The sequence below is a fragment of the Spermophilus citellus genome (genome assembly GCF_964194105.1).
Source record: "Spermophilus citellus genome assembly, chromosome: 1".
NCBI lineage: Eukaryota > Metazoa > Chordata > Mammalia > Rodentia > Sciuridae > Spermophilus > Spermophilus citellus.
This window is the reverse complement of record NC_138182.1, coordinates 86651207-86662235: the sequence shown is the minus strand read 5'-3', so window position 1 is coordinate 86662235 and position 11029 is coordinate 86651207.

Here is an 11029-nt window from a genome sequence, read left to right as displayed (position 1 = left end):
CTTTGGCTGTAATTGATTTCAATTTCATTTTGCCCTTTCATGATTCCCTAAGCTGTGATGTGGCTAATGGAAGGGAGTATAGCAAAGTGATTAAGTATGTGGACAACCCATATCTGCCTCTCGCTGATGCAGCAGAACCTGTATGTGCCTCAAGTGAGTACCCCCACACACACATACCCACACAACACAAACACACAGACATACTCCTCCATGTACCTTGTACAAAGTAAGTACTGCTAGGAATGCTAGCACATTAATATATAGCTTATAATGACTATATTGGGTTAAATATGTAATTTACAATACTGGATTGTTTCTCTCTCTCTCTCTCTCTCTCTCTCTCTCTCTCTCTCTCTCTCTCTCTCGACTCAACTTAACCTAGGCCTTCTGATTAAGCATGAACAATTCTTTATATCAAACACCAAGCAAAAGAACCAAAGGACAGATTTTGCTGATGGCATATCTTCATAGGAGGATAGGAATCAGGCAGAGGCCTGTGAATAATAATGGCCAGTAATTTGTGGAAACAAACATTAGGATTGTAAGAGTAAAAGAAGGAGACCAGTCAGGGTAAAAGAGCAAGCAGAAAAAAAAAAATATTAAACAATCTACTGTGACAAAGCTAAAGGAGAAATGAAGACTCCGCACAATTCATGCACACATCTCTTTTAGCTGTTTAAGACTTTTGCCTTCAATGGGATTATATCTCCAAAGATACTGTCATAATTCTTCTCATGACAACTCCTAGGTGCTATTAGTTCCTCAAAGACACAACCAAAAAGTTTATTATCTTAAATTTAAACCCTCAAAATCTTACTTTACTCTTCACACCAACAGTGTGATTCTTCAACCAAAGAATCACACCAGTTCCAACCAACTGTCTGGAAAGAAGAAGAGAAAGAGGAGAAAGAAGGAAAAGGAGGATGAGGTAGAAGAAATAAAGGGGAAGAGGAGAGGAGGAAGAAGAGGAGGGGGAGGGGAAGAGGAGGAGGAGGAAAAAAGAATTGGAGCAGCAAAGAATACCTTAAGAGTCAGGGCAGAGTTTTGAGAGCATTTCATTATCTAACAGAAAACTTACATAATCTTCTACAACCTCTTTGATGCCTGAAATTGCAAGAATAACCAGCAAAGGCAAAAGAGTTGTATATTGTCCTATTGGAGAAACACCTGGAATTTGCTGCAAAACAATCAGAATAACATTAATTTGATAAATGCTTTCTATATCTTGACCAGTCACATGACCCAGGACATAAATACAGTAGACAAATTTTATAGTTTGGATCCTTCTTCCCCTTCCCCTTTCTTATTCTCCTCCCTCCTCCTCCTCCTCCTCCTCCTCCTCCTCCTCCTCCTCCTCCTCCTCCTCCTCCTCCTCCTCTCCTCTCCTCTCCTCTCCTCTCCCCTTTTCTTTTTCCTTTTCTCTTCTTTCTCTCCTCCTCTCTCTTCCATCTTCTCTCCTCCCTCTTGGCTCTCTCCTCTCTCCTCTCTTCTGTCTCTCCCTCCCTCCTTCCTTCTTGGCATCCATAAGGTGACCAGCCTTCTCAACCACATGCTCCCACTACAATGATGTTCTGCTTTATCTCAGGTCAAAAGCAAGGGAGCCAGCCAAACTTATAGAGAAACCTCTGAAATCATGATACAAAATAAATCTTTCTTCCTTTAAGTTGATTTTCTCAGGTATTTTTTGTCACCATGGCAGAAAACTAACGCATCATGTTAAATAAAAGGGGAAGGAAGAAAATTCATAGCATATCAAAACCATTCCTTGAGTGTAACACCATTACCCTATGGAGTCTTCAGAGCAACTGATCAACATCTCAGTCAGTATGTCACTTTCTGCATAGGATACTCCTATGTTTCCAAATAAATAATTCAAAACCTAAATGTTATCTTAAAATAGCATTTTTCAAAACAGAATCAGATGGTTTGGCTACTTTAACTGAACATTATTTCTGAGGCAGAGGAGAAAATTTTGGAGTGGGAGAGTGACACTACCTACATACAAATCAATTGCTGTCTGTGCTCCAGGGATACCCCCATTATTTAAACAATGATAAATGATGCAATGAAAACTGAGGGTGTGGTGGTTTTCCAAAGGATGCAGGTAAAGTACTGGGTATGACCCCTTAGCATTCTAGATTTAGACAAGTTCTTAGGCCTGTATATCCAGGTTTGGGTCTATGTGTACTCCCTCTTACGCCTTATTATTTCTTTCTTGCTTATCATTTCTTTGACATTTAGCAATACAGAATCTATTTTGAACTCCTGAAAGTTCTTATAACAACTTTAAAAGGAATTTGTTTTGGTTTGGATCTGGGGTGCTCCCCAGAAAATGCATGTGTTAAAAACATGATCCCCAATACAGCCAAGTTCAGAAGCAGGGATTTTAGGCAATGATTAGGGTTCTGATCTTATCAGTGCACTAATCCACTTTCTGGATTAATCCAGTGGTAGCTGAGTGGACTACTGAGTGATAACTATAGGCAGGGAGAACATAACTGGAGGAAGTAGGTCACTTAGGGTTTGGCCTTGGACTATGTCTGTTCCTGCCATGTATGTGTCTCTCTTTCTCTCTCCATCCCTCCTTCTCTCTCTCTCTCTCTCTCCCTCCTTCCTTCCAGGCTGCCAGGAGCTGAGCAGCTTTCCTCTGCCATGTCTTTGCACCATGATTTTCCACCTCACCTCAGACCCAGAGCAAGAGAGTTAGCTGACCATGGACTAAAACCTCTGAAACCATGAACTCAAAATAAACTTCTCCTCATCTGAGTTGTTCTTGTCAGGTAATTTGGTCACAGAGATGAAAAATTGACTAGTAAAGTTTGAGCAATAGAGGAAGAAAAGAAAGAAACTTTGGATTGCTTGAGGTCTGAGTTAATTTTGCCTTTGCAATATTTCTCTAATCTCTCCCTCTTCTGAGGTTCAGCTCCAAGTGGGGCATTTTGCCTAAGACTCCACCTGTCTTGTTCCCTTAACCTTTTGATAACTTGGCCTTGGCTAATGTCTTTAGTGTCTTTTCTACTTCATCAATCCTATGTGCCAAAAATCAAATTTTTATTTTTTCTGGAATATTCTATACACTCAGGAAAAATTTAACACTTTCAATTTGTATTTTATTTATTTTTAACGCATTTACATGTTTTACAATTCAAAACAAAATTCTTCACAGTGAAAATTCTACTCTTCTCCTTGTCTCTTTGGTTCCTAATCACTGTGGTTTGAATGTGTGTCACCTAAATGTTCATATGTGAAGGCTTCGTCCTCAGAATGGCAGAATTGGGAGATGCTTTAAAAGGTGATGTCAAGTGGGAGGTCCTTAAATCATTAAAGCTTGCCTTAAAAGGTATTATGGGACCTCCTTCATCCTCCCTCCCCCTCTCTCTCTCTCTCTCTCTCTCTCTCTCTCTCTCTCTCTCTCTTTCTCTCTCTCCTCCAGTTTGATATATTGCCACTCTCTCTTCTCTGCTATCCATTACCCTCAGCAGAAGCCAAACCAACAGGGCTCACCTTGAACTTTGAACCTCCAAACTGTGAGCTAAGTAAACAGTTTCTCTTTCTTTTTTTAAATTCGTTTTTATTAGTTACACATGACAGTACAATGATCTTGACATGTCATACGTTTGAATCAGATGGGATATAATTTCTCATTTTTCTGAGTGTATAGGCTGCAGAATTACATTGGTCATGCAGTCATGTATATACCCACAGCAATAATAATGCCTGTTTTCTAAAGTCAGTTGCTTCAGATACTTCACTGTAGTAATGCAAAGTTGACTAATACAGTGATTTTCCTCCTGAAATGCAACCAATGCTTCCAGGTTTTTTGTGTTTTGCTATGTCCTGTGCCCAAAGGCTACAGACTTAATATCAGATTTCTCCTCCTCTAACACTAAGGGTCAAAGTCTGGAAATAGAAAAAAAAAGAAAATTATGAAGAGATTATTTTGATTGTGGGCTTCATAAGTAAACAGGAATGAACCAGACTATGGAAAACTTTGAATTTAACTCTTTTGAACAGATGCTATTTAAAATTATTGTTTTGGTTTCCTTTCAATTGTTCCTTTCAAAATATGATAAAATTATTCCATTATAAAGGAGGCATACACGATGAAAGTTGCATCCATGTATTTTTCAGCCCAAAAATTGAGTTTCAGCGTCTCACTGAATGACTTAAACATTGTAAGATTCTCTTCTTACAGTATTTCAATTTATTGTCTATGGAAACCTTTATTTCAGCTAAATGAACTTTTACAAGGGTTTTCTTAGATGTCTTAAGAATCTTAGTTTAATAAATATCTTAGTTTAATAACAAAAATATTACCTGCAATATGGTAATGAACAAAAAAAATGCATTAGCAGCTTTGCTAAACTGCAGATACAAATATCGAGGGAGAAATGACCACTTGCTGTACTTAGTTGTGCTGTAGGTGAAAAGAAAAAAAATGTCATTATCAGCAGATATTCTAAACTCCGAAAACATTAATGGAAAACTGAAAAACTGCTTATAAATCAAAAGTGGGTTAAACCCAAAATATGTATATAAAACAACTGGCCTTTTTCTAAAGGTATTTTGCCTTTCAGTTAATGCTATTGTAATTTTTATACATTTATTTATTTATTTTTATGTGGATTGAACAGAGGATTGAACAGAGTGCCACATACATACCAGGCAAGCACTCTACCACTGAGCTGTAACCACAGTCCCTATTTTGCCTTTTTTGAGAGTATTCACGGTTACCTGAAAATAATCTCCAAATAAAGGAAGAATGATTTCCCCCATTTTAGGAACTAAGTGCCATTAATATAAGAAATATGGTAAACCAAGGATCAAAAACCAGGGAGTATCATGCTGTCTAAATACATTAAAAGGAAAAGATGAGCAGCACCATGTTGATTTCACCGATTTATATCAATGATTCATATCAATGATTCATTTATATCAATGATTCATTTAAAATATTTATTGAGTAATTATTGTGTGTCAGATGCTATTCTGTTTCAGATACATCATGGAAAAACATAAATATCCCTGCTTACCTTCTGATGGAGCAAGACAAACAGTAACAAATAAACATGCTAAATAAGTTAGAAATAAATACATGCTAAAATGATATGCAAAACTTACTCCATGTATTGTGTATGTATGTGTGTGTATAGGTGTGTATGTGTGTGTATGTGTGTATGTGTGTGTATGTGTGTGTGTGTGTGTGTGTGTGTTTGTGTCTGAGTTCAATAAAACCTTTAATGTATCTTGGGCAGAAGATGCTCTATATTTTCTAATGGCCTATAATACAATGACAAAACTCCTAATCAACCTCTACCTTGTAGGAGTAAGGAGAGCCATCAGTTTTTCTCCCTTCCTTCTCTAATATTTCATCCTTAAAATATATCTAAATCCATTTGCACCAATGGAAATGTCATAGAGAAGATTGTGTATAACAAAAGAAAAGCATCACAAATTAGTTGGGGATAAAATGACTGGTCAGTCAACTGGAAAATTAGGATGGGTCTCTACCTCATTCCTTACACCAAAAGAAAGTCCATCCAGATTAAAGATTTAAAGCTAACATAAAAAGAATTACCTAGGGCTGGTGAGAGTAGGAGGGGAATACTTGGGGAAATGGGAAGTGGCCTATGTTCTGCGTCCTGGCCAAAACCTATTACTTCTCTTGTGCTCCTGCATGGCATGTGGAGACCTCCCCTAAGACATGTACATACAATAAACTGTTTCCTGAGTCTCTTTTATGCCTCCTCTTATGGCTGCATTTGATTGATCATCTCATGAAACAATGCAGAACATTGATTGCATCAGGACAGAACTACTGTCAAAATAAGACCTATCCATTGAGGCATATTTTTCCTCAGAAAAGAGAATACCTCTTCCTAGGAAGAATCCTACTTCTCTCCAAAGTCCAACAGCTCACACTATGTTTAACTTAAAAAATAAATCCACTATTTTGGTAAAACCAAATATTAATTTGAGACAAAATTAAACAAAATAAGATTAAAGCCCATAAAAGTTGTAATACAAACCAACAAAAACATTTTTTGGAAATGAAGAGCTATGAGACCCTCCTCACTGACCTGCATGGGAGTTCCGGCCTAGGGTAGGCCTGAGCTCACCCCACCACTGGAAGATACCCGCTGGAGCTCAGGCTTGACCCAGGACCACCTCCCTGACCTGCCAGGAATCCAGGGCCCAGCGTAGGCCTGGGTCCGCCCTCCACACACCACCACCTGGGAGCCCAGGTCAAACCCACTTTCATCTTGAGACACTGCAGCATCCCCATAGTCTTCCCCACATAGTAGCCTCTACCTTGGGACAAAAACAGGGCCTAGAAGCAGCTGCATCTTGGAGAAGGCATCCCAAAGACCCATCTCTGAAAGATGTTGCATCCATCTTGTGGCACCTCCACTGCCACCTCCAGTTACCTCCTGCTATTGCTTCCACCACCTATAGTTGCAGTAACATCCTTCCTGGGACATGGGTAGGGTCTAGAAGCTGAACACCAAGGTGAGGTACAGATAATCTGCACATATACTACAAGATTATAGGGTAGAAACTGTAATACTTCATATCCATACTTCAAGAAAGGAAATCACATAGACAACATGATAAAACAAGGGAGGAATATATATATATATCATAGTATACAAACCAGTATACTACAATAACAGAACCCATGGATAGAGAAGTTGATGAAATGTCAGAAAAGGAGTTCAGAAGGTTCATAATTAAAATGTCTGTGAATTAAAGAATGACCTAAATGAGTAACTACAGGCAAAAATTGATCAGTCCAACAAAGAGATAAGAGAGCAAATACAGGCATCCATTGATCATACCAACAAAGAGATAAAGGAGCAAATATAGGTAGCAAAAGATTACTGCAAGAAAGAGAGATTCTAAAAAAAAAATCAGAAATCCTTGAAATGAAGGAAACAATAAACCAAATTTAAAACTCAATAGAATGCTCACCAACAGACTAGACCACTTGGAAGACAGAACATCAGATAACGAAAATAAAGTATACAATCTGGAAAATAAAGTTGACCACACAGTAAAGATGGTAAGAAACCATGAGCATAACATCCAAGAATTATGGGATAGCATCAATAGACCAAATCTAAGAGTTATTGGGATAGAGGAAGGCACAGAGCTTCAAACCAAAGGAATGCACAATCTCTTCATTGAGATAATATCAGAAAATTTCCCAAACATGAAGAATGAATTAGAAAATCAAATACAAGAGGCTTACAGGACACCAAATTTACAAAATTACAACAGATCTACACCAAGGCACATTATGCCTAACAGAATAAGGATAGAATCTTAAAGGCCACAAGAGAGAGGAATCAGATCACATATAGGTGGAGACCATTCCGTATCTCAGCAGATTTTTCAACCCAGACCCTCAAAGCCAGGAGATCCTGGAACAACATATAACAAGCTATGAAACAAAATGAATCCCAACCAAGAATCTTGTATCTAGCAAAATTAAGCTCTAGATTTGATGATGAAATAAAAACCTTCTACAATAAACAAAAGTTAAAAGAATTTCCAACTAGAGGGGCTGGGGATGTGGCTCAAGCGGTAGCGCGCTCGCCTGGCATGCGTGCGGCCCGGGTTCGATCCTCAGCACCACATACAAACAAAGATGTTGTGTCCGCTGAAAACTAAAATAAATAAATAAATAGATAAATATAAAAAAAAAAAAAGAATTTCCAACTAGAAAGCCTGCACTAAGAACATCCTCAGCAAAATATTCTATGAAATGGAATTGAAAAACAAAAATAAAAATCAGCAAAGAGATTATTACACTGAAGGGAAAACTAATCAGAGGAAAAACCAAGTCAAGTTAAATACTAAAAATAAACAATTCATGAAATATAAATCATGTCTCAATAATAACCCTGAATGCTAATGCCCTAAACTCACCAATCAAAAGACTGGAAGATTGGACTTTAAAAAAAAAAAAGACCCAACAATATGCTGCCTCCAAGAGACTCATCACATAGGAAAAGACATCCACAGACTGAAGGTAAAAGGTTGGGAAAAAGCATACCACTCACATCAATTGCAGAAGCAAGCAAGCAGGGGTGTCCATCCTCATAAATAAAGTAGATTTCAAGCCAAAGTTAATCAAAAGGTATAAAGAAGGATATTTCACACTGCTCAAGGGAACCATTCATTCATCAACAAGATATAACAATAATAAATATATATGCTCCAAACAATGGAGCATCTACATTTATCAAACAAACTCTTCTCAAGTTCAAGAGTCAAATAGACAACAACAAATAATTTTGGGTGACTTTAACACAACACTTTCACCACTGGATAGATCTTCCAAACAAAAGCTGAACAAAGAAACTATGGAACTCAATAATATAATTAATAACTTAGACTTAACTGACATATATAGACTATTTCATCCATCAATGAGAGAATTTGCTTTCTTCTCAGCAGCATATGGATTCTTCTCTAAAATAGATCATATATTATGCCACAAAGCAACTCTTAACAAATATAAAAAAGTAGAGATACTACCCTGCATTCTATCAGGTCATAATGGAATGAAATTAGAAATCAATGATAAAATAAGAAATAAAAGCTACTCCAACAACTGGAGACTAAATAATATGTTACTGAATAAACAATGGGTTGCAAAAGACATCAAGGAGGAAATTTAAAAATTCTTAGAGGTGAATGAGAATGAGGAAATAGAGACAACATATCAAAATCACTAGGACACTATGAAGGCAGTTCTAAGAGGAAAGTTCATTGCATGGAGTTCATTCCTTAAAAGAAGAAAAAAGTCAACAAATAAATGACCTAAAATTATATCTCAAAGTCCTAGAAAAAGAAGAACAAATCAACACAAAAAAAAATAGTAGAAGACAGGAAATAATTAAAATCAGAGCTGAAATCAATGAAATTGAAACAAAAAAATTGACAAAACAAAACGTTGGTTCTTTGAAAAAAATAATAAAATTGACAAACCCTTAGCCATGCTAATGAACAAAAAGAGAGGGAAAACTCAAACTACTGACATATGTGATAAAAAAGGAAATATCACAACAGACACTACAGAAATACAGAAGATAATTAGAAATCATTTTGAAAACTTGTTTTACAATAAAATAGAAAATATCAAAGGCATCAACAGATTTCTGTAGTCATATGATTTACCCAAATTGAACAGGATGATAAACACAATTTAAACAGATCAATGCCAAGCAATAAAACAGAAGATGCCATCAGAAGTCTACCAACTAAGAAATGCCCAGGACTGGATGAATACACAGCCAAGTTATACAAGACCTTTGAAGAAGAACTAATACCAATATTCTTCAATTTATTTCAGGAAACAGCAAAGGAGGGAGCACTTCCAAACTCATTCTATGAGACCAAGATCATCGTGATTCCAAAACCAGGCAAAGACACATTTAAGAAAGAAAACTTCAGACCAATATCCCTAATGAATATAGATGTAAAAATTCTCGATAAATTTCTGGCAAGTTGCATACAAAAACACATTAAAAAGTGCACCACAATCAAGTGGGGTTCATCCCATGGATACAAGGTTGGTTCAGCATACAGAAATCACATCAATAGACTTAAAGATAAGAATCATATAATCATCTCAATAGATGCAGAAAGAGCATTTGACAAAATACAGTACCCCTTCATGTTCAAAACACTAGAAAAACTAGGGATAACAGGAACATATCTCAACATTGTAAATGCTATCTATGCTAATCCCCAGGCCAACATCATTCATAATGGAGAAAAATTGAAAGTATTCCCTATAAAAACTAGAACAAGACAGGAATGCCCTCTTTCGCCACTTCTATTTTACAGTTCTTGAAACACTGGCCAGAGAAATTAGACAGATGAAAGAAATTAAAGGGATACACATAGGAAAAGAAGAACTCAAATTGGCACTATTTGCTGATGATATGATTCTGTACCTAGAAGACCCAAAAAATTCCACCAGAAAACTTCTAGAACTAGTAAATGAATTCAATAAAGTAGCAGGATATAAAATCAACACCCATAAATCAAAGGCATTTCTGTGTATAAGTGACAAACCCTCTGAAAGGGAAAAGAGGAAAACTACCCATTTACAATAGCCTCAAAAAAATAAATAAAATATTTGGGAATCAACTTAATGAAAGAGGTGAAAGACCTCTACAATGAAAACTACAGAACCCTAAAGAAAGAAATTAAAGAAGATCTTAAAGATGGAAACATCTATCTTGTTTTTGGATAGGCAGAATCAATTTTGTCACAATGACCATACTACCAAAAAATCTACACAGATTTAATGTAATTCCAATGAAAATCCCAATTATATTCCTCATAGAAATAGAAAAAGCAATCATGAAATTCATCTGGAAAAATAAGAGACTCAGAATAGCCAAAGCAATCCTTATCAAGAGTGAAGTAGGTGGCATCACTATACCAGACCTTAAACTATAGTACAGAGCAATAGTAACAAAAACAGCATGATGTTGGCACCAAAATAGATCTATAGACCAATGGTACAGATTAGAGGACACAGAGACTAACCCACAAAATTACATTTATCTTATATTAGACAAAGGCGCCAAAAATGTACATTGGAGAAAAGATAGCCTCTTCAACAAATGATGCTCGGAAAACTGGAAATCCATATGCAACAAAATGAAATTAAACCCCTATCTCTCACCATGCCAAAACTCAACTCAAAGTGGATCAAGGACCCAGGAATTAAGCCACAGACACTATATCTACTAGAAGAAAAATCAGGCCCAAATCTCCATCATGTCGGATTAGGCCCCAACTTCCTTAATAAGACTCCTATAGCGCAAGAACTAATATCAAGAATCAATAAATGGGATGGATTTAAACTAAAAAACTTCTTCTCAGCAAAAGAAAAAAAAAACATCATCAGTGAGATGAATAGAGAGCTCCAATTTGGGAACAAATTTTTACCACATGCACATCAGACCACGAATCTTTAGGGTATATAAAGTACTCAAAGGTCTTA